This window comes from Rhamphochromis sp. 'chilingali', assembly GCF_963969265.1.
Source record: "Rhamphochromis sp. 'chilingali' genome assembly, chromosome: 7".
Classification (NCBI taxonomy): domain Eukaryota; kingdom Metazoa; phylum Chordata; class Actinopteri; order Cichliformes; family Cichlidae; genus Rhamphochromis; species Rhamphochromis sp. 'chilingali'.
Window position 1 is genome coordinate 17309752 of NC_137934.1, and position 23737 is coordinate 17333488.

Genomic DNA, 23737 nt, shown 5'->3' on the forward strand with positions numbered 1-23737 from the left:
TTAATCAGTCATAAACTATTAAAAATATCGAAGCTAAATTTTAGTCAAATGCCCAACTTGCAGTGGCTTTATGCGCCTCAAATGGGACCTGCCCCATGGTTTGAGAACCATGTGTGTCAATATAAAACTGTTATTTTATTTAGAATTATTTTGTTTGTGTTTTAATTGTTTTTTGTGATTCATTTACTCTGTTTCATTGCATAATGCTTAATATTGTGAAACATAACACACTGACTGAATTATTTTGGACGTCACTATAATGCAGAAGCCAGCATGTGTGATGGTGAGCTGTGTGGGAGAAAACTGAGAACAAATAAAATTAGCATCACACTGAGTGCAAATTAAAAGCTTTAAAGGTCACATTAATTTTTATTCCATTTTAGAATATTCACATGTTGCTTTAAAAAAAAGAAAAAGAAATACACGCTGCAAGTCTCCTGGTAAACATTTTCAGACACATCTACCAGTAGGTGGAGTCAGAGGTGTTCTCATGATGCTGGGAGCATGCTCAAGGACACCCTCGGTTTCAGACACAAAGGAGCCTTGATTTTATTTTATAAGACATCGAGTGTGTACTATAGACATGATGTAACACACTTGCCTTGGAGCACATAAAGGACATTTTTGTTTCTGTCTGAAGTGAGGAGAAAATAGAGACATGGTGCATTGTGTGTTTAATGGCAGAATAGACTTAAACAGCACTGACTGAATTCCTGAGAAACAAGCAGCGTAATGAATGTGCTAACATGAACTCTCAGACCCTCCTGTATAATATCATGGCACATGTCTGCACACATTCTGCGAGTGTTTACGCTTTAGTTTGAAGTGGCATTCTCCTTTCTAATATCACTACGAAGAACTGTGAGCTAGTATTACTCTGTAAGTGAACATCTTCAAGTCAAGTCAAGTCAAGTCAAGTTGGCTTTATTGTCACTTCAACCATATACAGTTTAACAGTACACAGTGAGGCGAAACAACGTTCCTCCAGGAACCGAGGTGCTACATGCAACATAAATTTACAACATAAATTAACAGAAAACTCTAAACTAGCTAACTAAGAGGCCTAGTTAGCTGGCTAGCAGGGACAAGACAGACTGACCTAACATAAATTACAACATAAATTAACAAAAAACTATCTAACTATCTAAGGAAGACTTTTTTTTTTGTTATCAGACAGCAGACAACAAAGTGCACGTGCAAATGTGCAAACAAGAGCAGCAAGTGACAGTGTGACAAAAAAAAAAACACAACGTAACATACTAATAAGGTTTTGTGATGATGAGTTGAGGTAGTGGAGGAACAGTAAACATTCCTTAGTGTAGCAGCAAAAATTAGGAAGTGCAGAAGTTAGTGCAGAAAGTCCAGTAATAATATTGTGCAAAAGAACATTTACAGGTTGGTGTGTACGATGGTTTGGTGGTGTAGGTCAGTGTGTTTGCGCTTGTGTTGATTAGTCAGTCCAGTCTCAATGTTTTGAGGTAGTTGAGTTAAGCTGAGTGATAATGTGTGTGTGTGTGTGTGTGTGTGTGTGTGTGTGTGTGTGTGTGTGTGTGTGTGTGTGTGTGTGTGTGTGTGTGTGTGTGTGGAGACGGATGGCTTGTGGAAAAAAGCTGTTGCACAGAGTGGATGTGTGTGCCCGAATGTTTCGGTACCTTTTTCCGGATGGCAGGAGTGTGAAGAGTGTGTGAGAGGGGTGTGTCCGATCAGCGACAATGCTGGTGGCTTTGCGAATGCATCGTGTGGTGTAGATGTCCTCAATGGCACAGTTCCCAAACCAGACAGTGATGCAGCCGCTCAGAATGCTCTCGATAGTTCCTCTATAGAAGGTGGTCAGGATCGGTGGTGGAAGCTGGGCCTTTCTCAGTCTTCTCAGAAAGAAGAGACGCTGTTGGGCTTTCTTGTGCAGGGAGCTGGTGTTGAGGGACCAGCCGAGGTCCTTCTCCAGGTGGACGCCCAGGAATTTGGTGCTGTCGACGATCTCCACAGAGGAGCCGTTGATGCTCAGCGGTGAGTGGTCGCCTCGTGTCCTCCTAAAGTCAACAACCATCTCTTTTGTCTTGTCAACATTCAGAGACAGGTTGTTGTCTTTACACCAGTCCGTTAGCCTCTGCACTTCCTCTCTGTACGCTGACTCGTCGTTCTTGCTAATGAGACCCACCACGGTCGTGTCATCAGCGAACTTAATGATGTGATTTGAACTGTGTGTTGCTACACAGTCATGAGTCAGCAGTGTGAACAGCAGAGGACTGAGCACACAGCCTTGTGGGGCCCCAGTGCTCAGTGTGGTGGTGCTGGAGGTGCAGTTCCCGATCCGTACTGACTGAGGCCTTCCGGTCAGAAAGTCCAGGATCCAGTTGCAGAGGGAGGTGTTCAGGCCCAACAGGCTCAGCTTTCCGATCAGTTGTTGGGGGATGATCGTGTTGAATGCTGAGCTGAAATCTATGTACAGCATTCGAACGTGTGAGTCCTTCTTCTCCAAGTGTGTCAGGGCAAGATGGAGTGCAGTGGAGATGGCGTCGTCCATTGAGTTATGGCGGTATGCAAATTGCTAGTGGGTCCAGTGAGGGGGGCAGCAGGGTCTTGATGTGTCTCATGACGAGCTGTTCGAAGCACTTCATGATGGTGGGTGTAAGTGCAACAGGACGGTAGTCGTTGAGACAGGACACAGAAGACTTCTTGGGCACGGGGACGATGGTGGTGGCCTTGAGGCACGTGGGAACGACGGCACTGCTCAGAGAGATGTTGAAGATGTCGGTGAGAACATCTGCCAGCTGATCAGCACATTCTCTGAGCACTCTGCCTGGGATGTTGTCTGGTCCAGCAGCTTTACGTGGATTGACTCTGCGTAGAGTTTTCCTCACCTCAGCTGTAGTGAGACACAGGACCTGGTCGTTCGGAGGAGGGGTGGTCTTCCTCGCCACCAGTGAAAAGCATCAGAATATAGTTGTAAGAAAGGCAAAGAGCGAGGATTAGTCAGGGTTCTCCCCCCCATTACGTCTTACCAAATCACCTTTAGCCTTAGGGCTCCACTTATCTAACCTTTTCTCCTGGTACGTCTATCTGAATGTATGGAATCTACCAGCGTTCTTTTTCCCCATTTTCAGATTTTTGTTAAACTAAAATTGATTTCTTTAGTGATAAGGGAAACTTGGTATTTTACACTGTCAGAGAATCTGTTCTTATTGGGCTGTTTGCATCTAGCCATACCTGGTTCCCTCCAGGTTGATGCTGCCATTAAATACCTTCTCCAGGAACAAAAGGCAGTACACAGCTGTTTCACACCTTATGGTTCACACTCCCTTGCTACCTACCAGAGTCCTCAAAGAGACAAAAGATTCTTCCTGTGGAGTTGTCTGCTTCCCCCAACTTCCTTACTAGACCCCCATTTGTCTTACTGTATGAGTGTGAGACATGTTAAAATCCAGTGGCACCAAGGTATCATACAATAAAACAACGTGATTAATACATAAGTAAAAGAAATTCCTGTACATGCCCCTTCCTGATTTCTTATGTTTTAACATGTTTGTTACACTTACATGTTTCCAATTTCAAATGTTAACACAGATGTTCAGAGTAAATACAGATTGTAGTTTTTTAAATGATGATTTCATTTAGTTTGGGGAAACAGCTCTCCAACTTTACCTCATGTAGAAAAAGTCATTTCCTTCTAAACCTAATAAGTGGTTTTGTCATCTAGCAAGAACTGCAATCAAGCATTTGCAATAACTAATAAAAAAATCACTTGGGACAATTGTGTTGGTGACAGCTTTTGTTATAATATCAATAATATTTATATGAATATGGGATACTGTTACATGTTTGCATAGACTTTTGTGAAATATGGAGACACTCTTGGCATTATATGAGCAAAGTGAGACTCATTTTTTAGGGTTCGTGGAGATGAGTGTGAAGATCCAAACAATCCCTGTCAGTGATGGAGAAGCTTTGATGAAAATATTTGGTAAAAAGTTCACCAGCATGAAGGAAATGAAGTTTCAAACTTTCCTTAGGAGGACCCCAGCACGCCTGCTTAAAGAAAAGTAAGTGTGGCGATGTGGATGCTTGCAGCGACTGCTGTATAGAGGCCATCCTGCTACACATGAAACGCATCAGAGTCATAATTGTTATTTTAGTCACGTGTTTGTTTATTATCCTTATTGTTTTATCTGGGACTGTTTGCAGACATCTCAGAGAGAGGAGACACCAGCATCTGAACAGAGACTCAAACCAGCAACCTGCAGCTCCCTGCTTGGCTGCTCCAGTTTTCTCCTCACTCATGTTGCCCACCAGTGATTTCTAGCTGCCCACCCACACAGCAGGCTAGAATATATGCTGAGCCTCAGCACCCAATACTTGGACATGTTTTCTTTATTAAACAATGAACCAGACCCCAAAAAGTAAACAGCTGTTATTGCTAGGCAACGGGAGCAGCATTTGGTGATGCAGCACCTGACATTCCTGACCATGTGGGCGGAGCATGCATGAAATGGAATGTTCAGTAGAACTGTGCAACACAAGCACTTAGTTACAGCATGTTTCATTGTATCCAGACACAGCTAGAGACACATCTACAGCAGCATCTCTGTGCAGGACAAACGACAGTTGACGAAAAAAACTTCGAAAATTTCACTTCACTCCTCTACAATACGTTGGTTCCTTTGTTTAAAAGGCCAAAATGAATCAGGGGAGAACGAGAAGAGGATCGGTGAGTGCTTCACCATACAATACAGTACAGCTGATTAACCTGCAAGAAGAATTTCAAATGATACAGACTGAAAATGTCAAATTAAAAGAAGAGGCAGAAAAATCAAGAGGAGAAGCTAAAAATTCAAAGTTTGAAACTGAAGTAATATTGCAGGAATTACTGCATGTGGGTCTCAAAGTTAAAGGAGAGAAAATGGGAAAACAACAGGCAGAAAACGAGAATGAAAATATGAAGAAAGAACTGTTGGAAGCTCAAAAAGCATTGGAGGAAGAGAAAAGCACAGCACAAGAAGCCAAAAATAAATATCAAACTGCAAAGAAGGAGGCAGGAAATGTGATGCAGGAATTACAGGAGGTGCAGGAAGCTTTTGAAGAGGAAAAAAGGAAAATGCAGTTGGCAACACAAGAAGCTGCAAATGTAATGACTGAAGCTGAAATACTGAGGAAGGAATTACTGCGTGTAAAGCAACAACTTGAAGAGGAGAAAAAACGTAAACATGAGGCAGAAAATGAGATTGAAAATTTGAAGAAAGAATTGTTGGAAGCTCAAAAAGTGTTGGAGGAAGAGAAAATTAAGATACAGGAAGCAAAGAAAGAAATGGAAGATACAAAGAGTTACACTCAAAACATGAAGAAGGAACTGATGAAAGTGCAAGAAGAACTTGCAGAAGAGAAAATTGAGGTGAAGGCATTCAAGAAAGAAATGACCAGGAAAGACTGCAAAGACTCACTTAAAGAAATACGAAAGCACAAAAAGGAAGCTAAAGAGCTCCTCAAACAGAAAGTGAAACTGGCCAAACAGCAGCTGAAAGAACAATTTAAAGATGCCGAGGAGCAGCTCAACAAAACCTTAAAAGAACTGAAGGCAAAAGAAAAGCAAGCCGAGGACAGGAGGGGATTCTGGAGCAGACTGCTGAGAAAGAACTGACCCAGCAGCATCAAGTTTGATCAATAGTTTCTTCCTCCTTCCCCCTCTCTCCACCTTTCTTTCACCCCATCCTTCTTCTTGGGACGTTTGTTTGTTTTTTAAAAACTGAAATACAAAAATAAAATTGCCATAACTTGAAGTCATGTTGCCTGCTTCTTTTCTTGTGTGTCTGTGGATGTAAAACAGTAACACACTTTCTGCTCTGTGTCTTTAATTGTAAATAAATGCTATTGTTTTCATTTTAAAATGCAGTGCAAAAAACTTCTGCTCTAAATCTTTTTTTAAATTTTTTTAGCAAAAACCTTTTTTTTTGCCTGTTGTGGAAGTTTTCCATTTAAATAAAGCCTGCAGACGAGCGGTGAGTGGTAGCTAACATTCTTTAAATATGTAGCCAGTCGACAGTCTGGCTTCATAAAGTGTTTTGCCTATCACAAACAATCTCTGGAGACAATGCCTAAAAGTATCAGCATGGTGATTTTAGTGGCTATGGAAACGTTGTTGCTTGGAAGTACCATAACACCCTGTAACAATTTTTAATTTCCTCGCATGGTGAGGGAGCCAAAAGTGAGTGCAAAAAATGTCTAAATTGATGTCAAGTTGTTCTGGGTTAAACTGAAGAGTGAGGTTCCACTCTGAGGTCAAGTGTGCCTGTTGGTGCAAATTAATAGAAAGAGTCAGGACACTGAATATCTGGCAGTGCAGCTAGAAATCGTAATTCATGTATGAATTATCTGCTAGTACTAAAAGCGCCAGATTGTTTTGCATTTGAAGAAGTTTCTGAATCACAGACTGAAAAAAAAACAACTACTGTGCATTAATAGACAGTCAAAATACAGCAAAAAGGAAAAAAAATCACTTCTGGTTATTTTTCTGAGGATATATTGTTGAATAAATGTCAGCTTCACAGGTAAACAGACAATATGAGAAGCACATCAAGATGAGGTTCATGGAGAACATTTGGAGAGAGCAAATTTGTATTTGACCCTTTGCTGCTGTTATTATTAGAAAGTCTAATAACTGCAGAAGCTCAATGAAGGCTCAGGCCTGAGAAGGACGCATGAGGACATGTAATGTAAATACAGATTTCACAGTCTGCATAAAGATTTTTATTCCTCTTTGTTGTCAGACATGGCAGCAGTTCTCTCTTCTCTTATTTGATGGCTTTCATATTATTTATACTGAACCGCATAAGCTGTCTGTTCTCCTTGGAGAAGAATGAAAGAAATGACAAGCACAACCATGTCATGCAACGTAGCAGACAACAAGCAGTCTAAATTCACTTTATGGCCCAAACAATCCCACGCTTGGAACGCCAGTGATTCATTCTTAGTAGTTCATGACTGTTTGCTAAGAATCTTTTAACCCCCAGTTAACAGTTTCAGCTCTTATGCAACGCTGTGTTGGCTGGAGAAACATATACACTCAAACTGGCAAAACAAGCCAGTTTACGGAACAGTAAGACATTTTTGAAAAATAAGATGGAAAAAAACAGAAAAACCTTCCGTTACAATTTGAAGGGTGTTAAGGTGAGTCAGACTTCCTGTTTTATTTCAGTAGCTTGTTGTCTTTGGTGTCTTATTCCTGGTTTTACTTTCCCTGGCTCATTGTCCTTGATTTTTTGCAGCTGTGTCTTGTTACGCTTATATTTCCACTCTTCCTGATTACCTTTAATACCATAAGTATTATAAGTATTTAGTCACACATTCAAATCATTGGATGCAGGCGTTCCAATCACCTCCACGACCACTGGTGTGTAAAATCAAGCACCTGTGGCCATGGAGGTTTAGATATGTGAATTCCACCCTGGTACCATGGTAGAATGTAGGAAAGTTTCCTTACTACCATATATTTCACAGTCAACTGTTAGTGGTATTAAAACAAAAAGGAAGTGACTGGGAACAACAGCAACTCAGTGGCAAATGCTCAGGTGCATAATATCCATAGGTCGCCAACTTTCTGAGTCACTTGCCTCCAAACTTAATGAGAGCTTCATGGAATGGGTTACCGGGGCAAGCATCTGCATTCAATCCTTACATCACCAAGTGCAATGCAAAGTGTGGGATATAGTGATGTAAAGCATGCTGCCGCTGAACTCTACAGTAGTGGAGATGGGTTCTCTGGAATGACAAATCCCACTTCTCCATCTGGTAATCCAATGGGTGAGTCTGGGTTTGGCGGTTGCCAGGACAACAGTACTTGTCTGACTGCATTGTCCCAAGTATCCGGTCTTTAAGTGATGACATGATGAATCCTGCTTCTGGGCCCAAAGTAGTCTGTATTTAATAAGGCTGTTGTGTTTTTAACATGTTTTAATAGTTTGTATCTTGTTCTATTTAATCTCAAAAAGCCCCTAAAAACAGTCAGCGATCACTGTCAGCGTCTCTCGGGTTTTATTACCGCTATTCATTTTAAAGCTCAGTTTTTAAACCTGTACATGTAACTACAGCCCAGCCCATGCAGCAGTATATGAATGACTAACCTCGTATTGCGGATGGATTATCTCAGTTGTTCTCCTGGCTGACGTTTGGTCCGTTTACAGTATCCTGCCATGCGATTGCATTTGCCTCTAACCATTGGGAACCCTCACATTAACTTTTAATTTGTGGAAAAAAGTCCTCCGTTCGTTAGCGTTCATCCTCCAGCTTCACTATTTATATTATGCTAACATAGCTGTGTTGCTAGCGGTCACGTAGCACATCATTATATACCAGCTAGCCCAACTTCAGTAACCCTACAAACGTCACTGCTGTTTAGTTTCCTGTCTTCATTTATGTTGGAAGTTATAGCAGAGCTGTACGTTTTAATTTGTTTCAGTAATCCCTCAGTCAGAACATGGTATATTATATTTAGATGGAAACTAGCGAGCTAAATCCCTGCTAACTTCTAACTCTGTTAAATTTCATAAATTCTACTTTCATGGATGTCTGGATGTTAAACTTAATGGTTACACCTGGTAGAGGAGCCACACTGATCATTTCAGTACAGATGAAAGATTTTAGACAGTTTTTTAACTCTCAGTGATGCTGCAGTGATTGTTTGACTTAAGGACCTGTGGCGGAGTTTGGGCCCAGACATGGCTAATGACGTCAGACTTAAAGACCAGACAGAGTTTTGTGGAGGAAAGATTATGGTGAGGCCTTGTTTTTTGGGTTCTTTCCACTGAAAGGAACTCTTATAGCTTCAGGATGCCAAGACATTTTAGACAACTTCATGCTCCCAATTTTTTATATATATATATGTGTATATATAGAACGGGGAAATTGTAAAATTATGATATTATTTTATGCCATGTTATACCCCTAATTAAAGATTGTGAATTATTATGTAGTTTTAGTTTGCATTATTCTCCTGAATTAGAAGAAGCTGATAACTATTGCATTAGTTAAACTGATTTGCATTACATTAAATTGCTGACTTGTTGTGAATGAATGATATTGTTTTATGATGCATTATATTGCTGAGTTATAAGAAATACTGTTCGCAGAAGGTTATTGTCTAATTTGTCTGAGTAGAAGAGAACAGAGTGTGCTGGAGTTTTCTGCCCCATTTCAGCAGGAGCAGATAAACAGGGAGCCAAGGTCGTAGCTTAGGCGCTGTGTGAGAGAGACCATGTGAATGTTTAGGCTTTTTATGATAAGGTGGAGGCACCAGAGGTTATAAAAGTTTGAGCAATGCTCCACCATTTTGAGATTTTGAGGCTGTCTGCATCAGTGTCCATCTCCCACGTGTGTGATCATTAAATCATCGTTTGACTCAACCCGGCCGGACCAGTGTTGTTATTGTGGTTTTTTCTCTTGTCTCCATCCCCAATATTTTGAACCTTAACACTAGCGAGCTAAATCCCTGCTAACTTCTAACTCTGTTAAATTTCATAAATTCTACTTTCATGGATGTCTGGATGTTAAACTTAATGGTTACACCTGGTAGAGGAGCCACACTGATCATTTCAGTACAGATGAAAGATTTTAGACAGTTTTTTAACTCTCAGTGATGCTGCAGTGATTGTTTGACTTAAGGACCTGTGGTGGAGTTTGGGCCCAGACATGGCTAATGACGTCAGACTTAAAGACCAGACAGAGTTTTGTGGAGGAAAGATTATGGTGAGGCCTTGTTTTTTGGGTTCTTTCCACTGAAAGGAACTCTTATAGCTTCAGGATGCCAAGACATTTTAGACAACTTCATGCTCCCAATTTTTTATATATATATATGTGTATATATAAAACACCCAGCACGCCCCTGCGGGCGGTTTATCCTTCAAGCTCGGGTCCTCTACCAGAGGCCTGGGAGCTTGAGGGTCCTGCGCAGTATCTTAGCTGTTCCCAGGACTGCGCTCTTCTGGACAGAGATCTCCGATGTTGTTCCCGGGATCTGCTGGAGCCACTCGCCTAGCTTGGGAGTCACCGCACCTAGTGCTCCGATTACCACGGGGACCACCGTTACCTTCACCCTCCACATCCTCTCGAGCTCTTCTCTGAGCCCTTGGTATTTCTCCAGCTTCTCATGTTCCTTCTTCCTGATATTGCTGTCATTCGGAACCGCTACATCGATCACTTGTAGATCGATGTAGATATATATATATATATATATATATATATATATACTAGGTGCGGTGACTCCCAAGCTAGGCGAGTGGCTCCAGCAGATCCCAGGAACAACATCGGAGATCTCTGTCCAGAAGAGCGCAGTCCTGGGAACAGCTAAGATACTGCGCAGGACCCTCAAGCTCCCAGGCCTCTGGTAGAGGACCCGAGCTTGAAGGATAAACCGCCCGCAGGGGCGTGCTGGGTGTGTTATATATATATATATATATATATGACCGAGTGCTCAGTGAATACCTCAGGCAGCAGAAACCCAAGAAAGAGGAGGGAGACGAGGAACCAACCGGTATGTACCACCGGCAGATAGAGGAGGTGGCTGATATCCAGAAATCCTAGGCATACATGGAACGCCATAACCAAGTGGCCGGCATAGTGTACAGGAACATCTGTGCCGAGTATAACCTGGAAGTCCCGAGGTCAAAATGGGAGATGCCCCCAAGGTTGGTGGAGAATGACCGAGCTAAGATCCTGTGGGACTTCCAGATACAGACGGACAAAATGGTGGTGGCTAACCAACCGGACATAGTGGTGGTAGACAAACAGAAGAAGACGGCCGTAGTGATCGATGTAGCGGTTCCGAATGACAGCAATATCAGGAAGAAGGAACACGAGAAGCTGGAGAAATACCAAGGGCTCAGAGAAGAGCTCGAGAGGATGTGGAGGGTGAAGGTAACGGTGGTCCCCGTGGTAATCGGAGCACTAGGTGCGGTGACTCCCAAGCTAGGCAAGTGGCTCCAGCAGATCCCGGGAACAACATCGGAGATCTCTGTCCAGAAGAGCGCAGTCCTGGGAACAGCTAAGATACTGCGCAGGACCCTCAAGCTCCCAGGCCTCTGGTAGAGGACCCGAGCTTGAAGGATAAACCGCCCGCAGGGGCGTGCTGGGTGTTTTTTTTATATATATATATATATATATATATATATATATATATATATATATATATATATATATATATATATATATATAAATGATTAGTAGATTCAATTTGCAAGCTAACATTACTCAGTCCTATTACAGTACTGCTCACTGTTTGAGCTACAGGTGAGTAATAGAGGGGTATAAATGTGACATCTGTTGGATTTTCCTGGAAACTACTTCTCAAGTTTAAAAAATCACTCAAAATAACAACAACAACAAAAAGAAAAGCAAAGATAAATGACTGTTAGAGGCCACAAAGATAGCTTTTTTTAGTTAATAAAGCGTGTATTGCAATAACAATTATGTGTTACAAGCTGAAACGCTGAAATTTTGCTTTGCGTATGGAAACGAAATGTGACTAATGGATTAGTCAGCTTTAGAGAGCCTGGTAAGTGAGTTTTGTTATATTCTAACAGAACTAAGCAAACTCATTTCAATCAATTCTTTTGGGTTTTTATGATCAGTATTTTGTTAGGTCCTATGTGTGTGGGCCACACACACAATTCCATGCTTACACTATTTCATTGATTAACTAAACAAAACACACTAAGGCCTCACAAGCCAGTAAACACCAGAAATATTTTTTTATCATGTATATTTAAAGGATATTCAGTATGTTTATCAGACCTCTAGAGTGCACAGTGGTGATCAGAAGGAGTCACAGAAATCAAGTTCAAAGAAGACAACTCCAAAGGGCCTTTTATGCTGGTTTAACATGCAAAAATGTGGTAATTAGTATTAAACACAAAGTACTCAGGCACATGGAATGTTATGATTATTGCAGGCATTTGCATTGGAAATTTAGTATCCCATTATGAGTCAGAAATTTTATAGTAAGGCTAATAGATCCTACCCCTTGCACTTGCATGATTTGCTGATAGATATTGATGTTTCATGGGTTAAAAAGAGGATAACGACATGATTTCCATTCTGCTCAGAATCTCTGCCCAAAAGAGCTTTGTTCATTCTGAACAGAAGTGGAAAAATAAAGCGACTGTGCAGGAGGTAAAGCACAGCTGGAGAGTCAAGATTCAAACCCTCTGAAAGATCAGTTTTGAAAGGATCAGTTATCCCTTCATTATGCTCTGAGGGACGAGACACTGAGGCAGGTTTTATTTCATCATTTGACTCCTGTTCTTTTATTTCTTATATATCACACCTGACAGGGTAATAATTAATGGGATGAGAGCTCAGATGGCAGGGTCCCTGAGGGTCCTGAGAACCTCCCCTCAGTGGTAGCTTCAACTCTAAGGTTTAATGTATTCCTGCTTGGTAAAGTGACATTCATTTTGACATATGAAGGCCATTATTTTTCTCACCTAGTTGCAGATTGTCAAACTAATCATTATCATTATTCAAACTTATATATTCAACAATTAAGGCATTTGATTGGTGACAGCTTCTGTCTTTGTGCATTTACCATTCACCTAGCATTAATTACATGTCGTCTAGCTACCCAAAGAGCACGCAGAATTTAAACTGCTTATCTCATGTGACATCTGATTTACATATCGTGACAAGACATTAGCAGGCATCACTGCTGGCTGCAGGCACTGAACACTGCATTTCTGTTCCTAGGTAGTGAAGAAGAATCATTTGGCCCTGCATGTCGCACCGTTTCTTCTGCCTCCTAAATGCAAGCTGTACTAACAAAGACAGGAACACAACAGGAATAGCTTTGTCCATCAGCCATGTAGACCCTTCTGACATCCTATAATTATTCCCTGCTCGTCAAGTGGCTAATAATAAAGCAGAGTCTGCCCTGTGGACAGCAAATTGAAATACTGCACTCAGATGTAAAGTGGAGCCACAGCAACATGAAGTGGCCCAGGAGACATGGACCGCAAATGAGCGGCAAGGTAAGAGTGACTTTCTGTTTCAGGTGAGAAAACAAAGTTAAGGATTAAATGAGACCAGTGAAACAGAAGAAGCCATGACTTACATTCATAAACTGTATACATACATGATATTGCCAGAAGTATTTGCTTGTTCATGCCTTCCCACGCATGAACTTAAGTGACATCCCATTCTTAATTCATATGGTTTAACATGACATGAGCCCACCCTTTGCAGTGTGCTTATGATAATTTTTGACCATTCTTCCAGAAGCACATTCAGGTCAGACCCTGATGTTGGACGAGAAGCCCTGGCTCACAGTCTCCACTCTAATTCATCCCAAAGGTGTTCTGTCTGTTGAAGTCAGGACTCCGTGCAGGCCGGTCAAGTTCTTGCTATGTGCACTGGTGCAGAGTCATGTTGAAACCGGAAGGGGCTATTGATGTGATGAGAAGGGGTGGGTGTGGCTGTGAAATCACTTGCTCATTGGCTAGAGACTGGTGATTGATAAGTTGTAAGCCACTGAGCGAAAAAAAAATACCATGAATAAGCCTCACTTTTGAAACACGGTATGACCAAGACTTATAAAATACATCAAAGTTTTTATTTAGTAAGACTGGAAGACAATTGCATTTAATCAAAAAGCACACAGACAAATGATTCATCTGGTAAACTGTGTCCTTTTGTGCTTGAACTAAATATGCAACGTGGAAAGCGTCAGCGTCTTTGTTTGCTTTTTCTCTGAAGCTTTTATCACTCTGTCCCTTGTTTAAAAAAAGAAAAACGTTACCTGGAGTTAGATAAAGGATGTTGTTTGGCTATTTCTTTCCTTTTGCTTTTGAACTCCTACAGGACCTGTGTAATACCCAAAGCTTGGTCATGACTAGGAGGGAGATGAGTGGATGACGGCCTTCATCAGCCCCCTTGGGCACTGACTAATACACCCGCTGTGTTTCAGGCTTTGGTAAATGATGTGCTGGCTGAACAGATTTGTCTTCACCTCACTGGGTGACACCACGATTTTCTCTTGTAACCTCGAAGAGCATGGATACCACTCTCACCAGGTACTACAACAACGTCTGGAAAAAACAACTTTTGCGCAAGATAAGGACATTTAAATTTCATGTGCCTTTTGTGAGCTTCTATATTATTGAATTAAAAATCTTCTCCTCACACACAAGAACCAGAATAATCAGGATAATAATCTTATCTTAAAGACTCCATAGTACCATATCACCCCATTAGAGCACTTCGCTCTCAGACTGCAGACTTACTTGTGGTTCCAGAGTGTTTAAAAGTAGAATGGGAGGCAGAGCTTTTAGCTTTCAGGTTCTTCTTCTGTGGAACTAGCTCCCAGTTTGGATTTAGGGGGACAGACACCCTCTCTGCTTTTAAGATTAGGCTTAAACCTTTCCTAGTTGATAAAGCATATAGTTAGGTCTGGATCAGGCAGATGGCTGCCCCTCCCTGAGCCTGATTCTGGTTTCAGTTTCTTCCTCTTGAAAGGAATTTTTTTCTTCCTACTGTGTGAATGCTCACAGGGGGTGATCTGATGGTTGGTGATGGGTTTTCTCTGTATTATTGCAGCATCTTTAACTTCCAGTATAAAGTGCCTTGGAGTGATTGTTGTTGTGATTTGGCGCTACATAATTAAAACTGAACTGAAGGGATTTAACAGAGGGCAGGTGAGGGAGACACATGCCCAGTAAATACAGATGCAGAATACAGATACATCTTACCTGCAATTCCACCTGTGAAAGTAAGCACAACCAGTATGTGCCTGTCTGTTCTACCACCCTATTGGGCACGTGTCATACCACCCTTCAGTAGCTGGACTTGAACCTACGAAAAGAAAGAAACTTAAAAGCCACAGTTTGAATATCAAGTATAATTATATTCTGAAAAGCTGTAAATTCTTACCTGTTGTGAATTCAAAAGCGTTAATTAAAGTCTTTGAGGCTTTTAAGGCTTTTGCACTAATTGTGACATCCATAGCTAATAATCTTGTTAGAACATGAAGCACTAAACATTAATAGAAGTCAAATTTTAAAAAGAAAATCTGTTTTTTAAAATTTGACAGAACACGATGACCACGTTTATATGTATACCTGCTGCACTCACTGTCTAATTGGATACTTTCCTGAGACAAAAGCGTCTGCTTAGTTTATGTTCTGCCAGGTAGAGCGCAGAGAAACCTAGCAACAGGCTGCAGCAGAGCGAGCTTGTCTCTGCTCACAGATTATTAAGGTACAGATGAGAAACCACACACTCACAAACACTTTACCATGTGAACAAACACGCATCACTTGCTACTCTCAACTGGTTAGACAGAACACAAAGTGCCTTGGGAAGCACATTATAGTACACCACACTGATCTGAATACATACCACCCAGTTGATCCTGTTGATTCCAGCACAAAAACCCAGATGCTCATTTTAGCAAACGCGGAGGCTTCTAAATTGATCCAAATTTCTTTGACAGTGTGTGGGTTAAAGAAACCTGGAAGATAATTGCATTTAATCAAAAAGCACACAGACAAATGATTAATCCGGCAAACTGTGTCCTTTTGTGCTTGAACTAAATATGCAACGTGGAAAGCGTCTTTGTTTGCTTTTTCTCTGAAGCTTTTATCGCTCTGTCCCTTGTTTAAAAAAAGGAAAAAACGTTACATGGAGTTAGATAAAGGATGTTGTTTGGCTATTTCTTTCCTTTTGCAAGCACGCCCCTCTAAGATCTGAGATTTTCCAGCAGGTCAACAGTAATTGTTTTTATATATATGAAAAAAAAATTGGTAAATAAAAAAAGATGTTTTCTGATGTTCTTTGCTGCCAAATGCTTTTCATTTACTGAAATAAGGACAAAATATTGTTGCAAAGGTGCACTCACCATCTGGTAACATCACTTCAACCCACATTACCATTTGTTGTGTCCATAATCTATTTGGATAGATTACACAGTATTTTAAAATGGAGAGGATATGACCTCCAGATCCCAAAAATGATAATAATGATGTCATCTTTATATTAAGCATAGATTAAATTTTATTTAAAAGGGACTCTTAGGTGAAATGTTCCATAATGCAATGTTTTTTTAACTGAAGGGAGACACCAAAGGGGATATTATACAATAGTTTCACAGTTCACTGCTTCATGTGTGACTCATGATAGTTACAAATAAGTCCATGCTTAAAATGCATGGTGTCTCTTTAAAATGTGCATATGTGCGTTATGTGTTGTAAAGGCAGCCATGGATGACGTTGTTGTTTTGGTTTTAATGCAAGAACAGACGTGAATTACTACTCAACTGGAGCATTAAACAGTAAACTGAAGGTGAAACAAAGTTGTTTTTTAAGCTTTTATTTGACCAGGATAAGATCATTTGGCCAAGGTAAAAAGCAGTACAATCAATGGGAGTTTAACGGCCCAGTAACGCACATGCTAATACACACATGGAAAACAAAATAAATATACCGATGTACAAGTGATAAAGAGTAAAATAGAGGAATAATCAAAACCTGTGAACTTCAGTGCTAAAGATAATGAGCTTAATTTTTTGTGTCAGGATGCTGCCTGAAATAACTGGTATAAGCTGAAATAAACAGATTTATGCTACTAAAAAACCAATGGCATCCATAGGTCAAAATTTCAGACTCATTGACTCAAATTAATGAGTTTTGAGTCTGAAATTTTGACATAGTAACTTTTTTTTCTGAATGAAACTTCCATAAACTCCATGTAGTTCCAGTTGCAGCTGATTCCAGCATGAGGGAGCTTGGGGATGCCTACTGGAGGAGATGGAAAGGAATGTCTGGGTGTCTCTGCTTAAACAGCTGGATAGGATCTTTATCTCAAGTTAATGATGATGACCATATCTAATACACTGAAACTTACCAGCCTCAGAAGAACACCACATTTCACATTTCCATACTTCACCTGCCATTCCTGTTTCTCTGTTTGTCATCCTATCTTATGAAGCCTTCCACAAACTGCAGCCCCTGGCTGATCTATTTCCTCCTCATGTCTCATGTCTCTGTGCAATTTATGTGCAACATTGTAAAAGATAAATATTAAAGGATAGTATTTCCAGCCAATAGGAAGGCAACAGTGAATAAAATCAAAGACATAGTTAGAAATACTTTCCCCTTACAGAATGATGAACTGTATGTTCAGCTGTTCCTGTTTTTCCTCATGTTTGCTCAATATGTGTACTGTTAAATACAGCAGTATTAAAAACAAACAGACATTGCAATAAAGACTGAAGGGAAGACAGGACTTATACACAAGGGGGAATCATATAAGTGAAGCAAGTGGAGCAAACTAGACACAGGTGTAGACAATCAAGACAAAGAAACAGGGAGGAAGTGCTTAGGGCACAGGCGATAACTCCCTACCAAAATAAAACAGTAACTAATTTAAAGGGTTGAGACAAAGTGTCATTTATTGGCTGTGCAAGAGGTCGATTATGGACACAAATACAGGACTATCACGGGCTAAAAATGATGTATCTAATTGTATACTGTTGATTTCTCTCATGTCTTGATTCAGTACTCAGTCCTATAGTTGTGGATACATCATCCACACAGCTTCTTCCAGCTTCTCTGATGTGTGTCTTGCCTTCTGTAGTCGTGCTGTATTGGCTTTCATGTGAAGGCTTGTCTTAAACTCAGTCTGACCACTTTGTCTTGACTCGATGTCTAATAAAACTGTCTTTTCAAACAAGTAGGATGTTTCTAATCTCACCTTAAAGGACTACATGAAGCAAATCCCTCTGAGTAAACCAAAAGGTACATGCAGTACATACATTAAGCACCCTTTTCCCACATGCTGTGCTATTTCTGCTTGATTACAGTCAGTGTACTCATACCAGTATAGTACCACCCACACCTTACTGTGTAAATAATAGAGTTGGACCAGAATCAGGAATCTGAACATTCGATGTTGTCATGGATGGTGCAAGAAGGGTGTGGGATTTGGTAAAGTGTGAACATTAATCACAAACAAGGAGTCAATCAACTGTTATTAATCATCCCGATTATGAAACTAATGCTCATTTTAGAAAAGAGAAATAAAAAAAATATACAACACTGTAAAAGGCATGAAGGATAAATATTACAGATCTGTGTCTTCAGCATGCCTGCAGGTCGAGATATCTCAGATTTACACAAGTACAAAGAGGACAAAATTCTCAAAATGAGAATCAGATGTGTGAAGGATGTGATTACAGATGAGTGGACGATGTGGAGAGTAGACTCTTGGTGTGCTTTAAGTCTTATCCAATTCAATCAATTAGCTGCAGTCTAATATACTAAGTGGGTGAAGTGATATCCCCACTCCACTCCCTGAACGGGCGACAAAATGGATCAACCCGGCACCCTCTCTCCTCCGCTGACTGATGAGATGTGGCGTGTTTCTGTCATAAATGTAATTATGTTTATATTGTGCCTCCACTCTGCCGACTGTCCGACTGCAGGAGATCGCATTACCGCCTCAACTTGAAATTGCCCTTCTTCAAACAAGAGACACTACATTTTTCTCTGCATGAGAAAAATGTAATTGCACTTTACCACACATGTGGTAAAGTGCACTACATTTTGTTCTTCTTCTTTTTTAAATCAAGCACCATATAATTATGCTGTAGCAATGCTTGATAGATATTGCAGTGTTAGACAACAATTTTTAAGCATTTAGAGATTCATTATTGATGGGTGAAACAAGGAAGTATGAGGATAAGATAATTTACAGCACTTATCATCATTATTTTACCCTCAAAGGGGCGGGGGCTAATACTGCTTATCCTCGTTTTCTGCATTCATATGCTGTTACAGTGGTGGATGCTTATATTAAACACATATTAACAGTGTTGGGAAGGTTACTTTTAAAATGTATTCCACTACATACCAACTAGATTTTTAAATCTTAATATAAAATGAGCTACTGTAGGTTGACATTTGGTAAGGCATTAGAGCCTCTTAATGTGCGCTTTGTTTAGGTTTCCTCCGGTGTGGAATTACTAAAAATAGAGAGAGCATAGCCTTATGTATGAAACAGGAAAAGACCGCCGTGTAATCCATTTGTTTCAACAAAGTAACTGTATTCTGAATACCACCCTTTTCAACGGTAACTGTAACAGAATACAGTTACTCATATTTTGTATTTTAAATACTTCACGGTGGTACATGTATTCCGTTACTCCCCAACACTGCATATTAAACACTCAGGACAGGTCTAAATGCTAAGTCTTATTCAACAGTTTTTTCTACTCTAGTCTTTGTGTTATGTTACAGATCCACACCCACTCACCTTATTTGTGGAGGAACCTCTGAATTTCTGTTTCAGATCTATGAGGTTCTGGTTTGAAAGTAGTCCTGCTTAATGTTAAGTTAATTGCCAGTAGTATGCAACTATTCCATTCAGTTGGAAATTGACAATTGACCCAGTCAAAGTTTTGCTATCCTGACATGCCAAAATCCCCTTGAAGGTGGCTTCTACCTATGATTAGTCACTCATCTGGTTCCTATCTTCAAAGTAACCATTTCAAAATTGATGAAAGTGCACATTCATTGCAGACTTTTGCAGTAATTTTGATCAAGGCATTGTTTTCTGTAGTGTAAATGTAACATTAAATAGCACATGAAGTTATGTCTAATGTAAACCCCCAGATAAACTCTAACTACCAACCATACATTACCAACTGCTTTGTTTTGAGAGTGAAGATGAGTGGACCCAAAGGCAGCTACCCAGAGAGGCAGAGTTCCAAGCTGTTTATTAAGTCTAATTAAGCTCAAAGAGTAACAAAAACTAAGTAAGGCATGAACACTACAAACATTAGGTAATAAAAAGTGCACTGTGGGAATAAACAGGTAACAAACACGCACAGCATGATACAACAGAGTATAGACACACAGGTGGTAATTAAGGAAATTGAAACAGGAAGGGGACTAAACACAGCTGAAACAAATCCAGGATGAAACAGGAAGTTACATAACAAAGGAACACCAATCAAAGAGAAACTTAACAAGATTCAAGGGGACTGACGGGAGGCAGGATGATGTGAAAACTCAAGGAATTATATATAAATGATACCTAGCCACATGCAGAAACTAAAGTGGAAAATCAATGAACACATAAACTAGCAAACAATTTGTAGGTCTAACTAAAAGGCATTTTAAACCCCATTTTAAATGTCATTAGATCTTTGAATAGCTGTTATAAGTTGTAATTTCATTTTGCCATGAGGTTACTTTCTCTTCCTGTTTGAAGATAATTACTACTTCATTATTCACTGGTGGCCATTTTAGGCTGAAGTGGTAAATTAGGCTATAATTAGCTTTGTTTTTAGCCGACTACATCAAAAACAGGAAGTTGGAGGTATGGTCAAGACCTGTTTCACTCAACTCACAAGTCTGTGTTTTAGTCTTTTTGAAAATTCTGACATTTGTTTGGATATTTCTATAACAAATGGTTTGTTACATAAAACAACAACAACCTCGGCCTTAAACACTGAGGCGATCATTTGGTGTGTGTTTGGTTAAATTCTGACCAATACTATAGGAGTTGAAGCAATTCTTGTATATTTGCTAACTTAATCCGGTTGTTCAGTGATGACGCGACGAATCCTACTTCCGGGTCTAAAGTAGTCTGCGTTTAATATGGCTTTTGTGTTGTTAACATGTTTAATGTTATGTATTTTCTTCTATTTGATCTCAAAAAGCTCCTAAAACAGTCAGTGATCCCTGTTGACCTCCCTCGGCTTTTATTACCGCTAATCATTTATTTAAGCTCAGTTTTTAAAACCTTAGGATGTAACTACAGCCCAGCCCATGCAGCAGTATATGAATGACTAACCTTGTATTGTGGATGGATTATCTCAGTTGTTCTCCTGGCTGAAGTTTGGTCCTTTTACAGCATCCTGCCATGCGATTACATTTGTTCCTGACCACCGAGAACACTCACGGTAACTTTTATCGAGTGGAAAAAAAAGTTAGCTTGTTTATATTATGCTAACATAGCTGTTTCGCTAGCGGTCACGTAGCACATCATTATATACCAGCTAGCCCAACTTCGGTAACCCTACAAACGTCACTGCAGTTTAGTTTTCTGTCTTCATTTATGCTGGAAGTGATAGCAGAGCTGTACGTTTTAATTTGTTTCCAAAACCCCGCAGTCAGGACATGCTATATTGTATTTAGATAGAAGCTAGCGAGCTAACTCCCTGCTAACTTCTAACTCCGTTAAATGTCATAAATTCCGTTTTCATGGATGCCTTGATGCCAAACTCAATTGTTACACCTGGTAGAGCAGAACGCTGATCATTTTATTAAAGATGAAAGACTTTAGACAGTTTTTCAACTCTCAGTAATGCCATAGTGATCGTTTGATATATGGACCTGCAGCGGAGTTTAGACCCAGACACGGCTAGTGACGTCAGACTGAACAACCGGATACTTTAACCACAACAGATTTTATGAGACACTCTACATTGCTTGGCTTGTATATGGATGCAGTGCATGACAAATGTTTTTGAGCCTGGTAGATGGTAAAGGATGGTGCCTGGTGCTCAGCGAATGGAACCAAGTGCATGCAAAGAAGACAAAGAAAAAAGGGAAAAGAACGAGATACAGCATTAGCGAGTAACTGCATTGCTCCCTGGGCTATTTATTGATTTATTTTGAAAGGTCCAGTTGAAATTCAGTCTCCAAATTCAGTCAGTGAGTGTTCCACAATCGTAACATAATGAACAACCTTGGGCTCTATGGATAAAAGACACTCAAGAGAATTTTGAAACATAATTAGTGTCCTTGCCCCCACAGCCAGGTCAGAGTGACATTTGAAAAACTCAGGCAAAACCTGGTCCTTCAGCAGGCAACTTGTTCAAAAATGGTTTATTACAGGAGCAAAATACAGAGTATTGTTTGAGTTCGGTGCCTAGTTTCTTAGATAATCGCTCTCTGTGCAAACGTGTTACATAAGAAAAATAGGAAGTGATGTGTAAATATCCCTCTGGAGCTTACAGGTGGATGCAAGGGTGTTGGACAGGTTGAAACAACAAGTATGACAGACATGTCAGAGTGAGAGAGAGAAATTCTGCAGCTTAATTAGAGGAGGGTGTGTTCAGTACATGATGTGAAATGAGTGGGTGTGTATGGAGCTGTGCAGGTTGAGTTAACTAGATGAACTAGCTCACAGGCTTTGCTCCATTACTTAAACAACAAAGCAGAGGCTTACACCAGTACACCAGTAAAAATCAATGCACTGCTCAAGCAGCTTTTCCAGACATTGTCAGCTGCCGCTCTACCAAAATGAAGCAAATCATTGCTTTGTCTATTTAATTCATACTAGTGCAGCAGGTGGTCTTTTCATTCAATATTTCAGACTAACAAAAAAATGTGCTGGGTTATATTTTAATTAGAGAGCAGCCTTATTTGGACCATCATTGTGTGGGAAGTGATTGATGGCAAAAGACACAACTCGTCATCTCTTAAGCTGATATTGCAAAACGAATCAGTGCTTCTTTACACAGATGCAAGAGCTGGCAGCATTAGCATTTGTTTGTGGTGATGGTTTCACTCCCAGAATATGTTTACCTTCTTTTATCATAAAAAAAAAAGAAGCACAAAAAAGGACAACAAATAGCTCCATCAATATCCTAGGAAACCCCCAAGTTTTTCTTTGTTTGGTTTTCATTTCTTGAGAAAATTACTTCTCCCTTTTTACTCTCTATGTTAGTCAATTGTTCACTGAATAGCAGAAATATAAAGACAAATAGTTATCCTATCGGATCGGCTTTGAAATATAGCAGTGCAGTGGTTAGTGCTTGATCTCCCTGTGGTAGTATGGATTGTCTCTGGTTATACTGGTATTCTTCCCCAGTCCAAAGAGACAAACTGAGGTTAGGTTAACTGGTGATTCTAAATTGGGCATATATGAACAGTTGTCTCTGTCTGTGTGTTAGCCCTGGACTAGTCACCACTCTGGACAGCTGGGATGGATGGATGGATGGATGGATGAACTACTGTAGGGAATACCAAATCCACCACCTTTGCTTTCTGCCTCATCCACATTGTACCCCTCCAGTTGGCCCATGTGACTCCTTTAGGCCAAGTTTGGCTGGGTCCCATAGGCTAAGGCCAGTCCACTGGACAGTTGTGAGTCAGGCTCCAGTAACCCTGATTTGTGTGGAGTTTCCTCCAACTGGGACAGGCCAGAATACCCTAGATAGATTATGTGCTGTGGTAGGGTTGGGAAGACTTGGCGTCACACATGCCTGTAACAAGGAACAGGATAAGTGGCAGAAAATGGACGGATGTATTTTACAAGGTTTAATAATACAAACAACTGTATATAGCATTAAAACATCCTATTTTAAATAACTAATCCCTTGAAGTCATTGTTATAAAAAATCTCTGCCATTACATATCCTCCAGTTGAAATGCAAATGTACATACTGTGCTTCTTTTGATGTTTTTTTCCATGTCTCATAGGTGGGAAGACAGAACAAAACGACCTACAAGGGTTCAGTTTGAATACAAAATGTTCGTAGTTGTTAAAAAAAATCCCCAGATTAAAACAGCTGGGCAAGCGTGGGTGTTCTCCTGGGCCCCTGCTGTAGTAATCCTGTTATAAAGCTCCTGCGGGGTGAGCTCTCTCAGAATGTCTGAGGGATAAACCTATGTGTACAGTAAACACCACCTCTGCCTTTCGTTGTGATATCATTACATAACTTCACTAGGGGATAAATGGCTAATATTAGCTT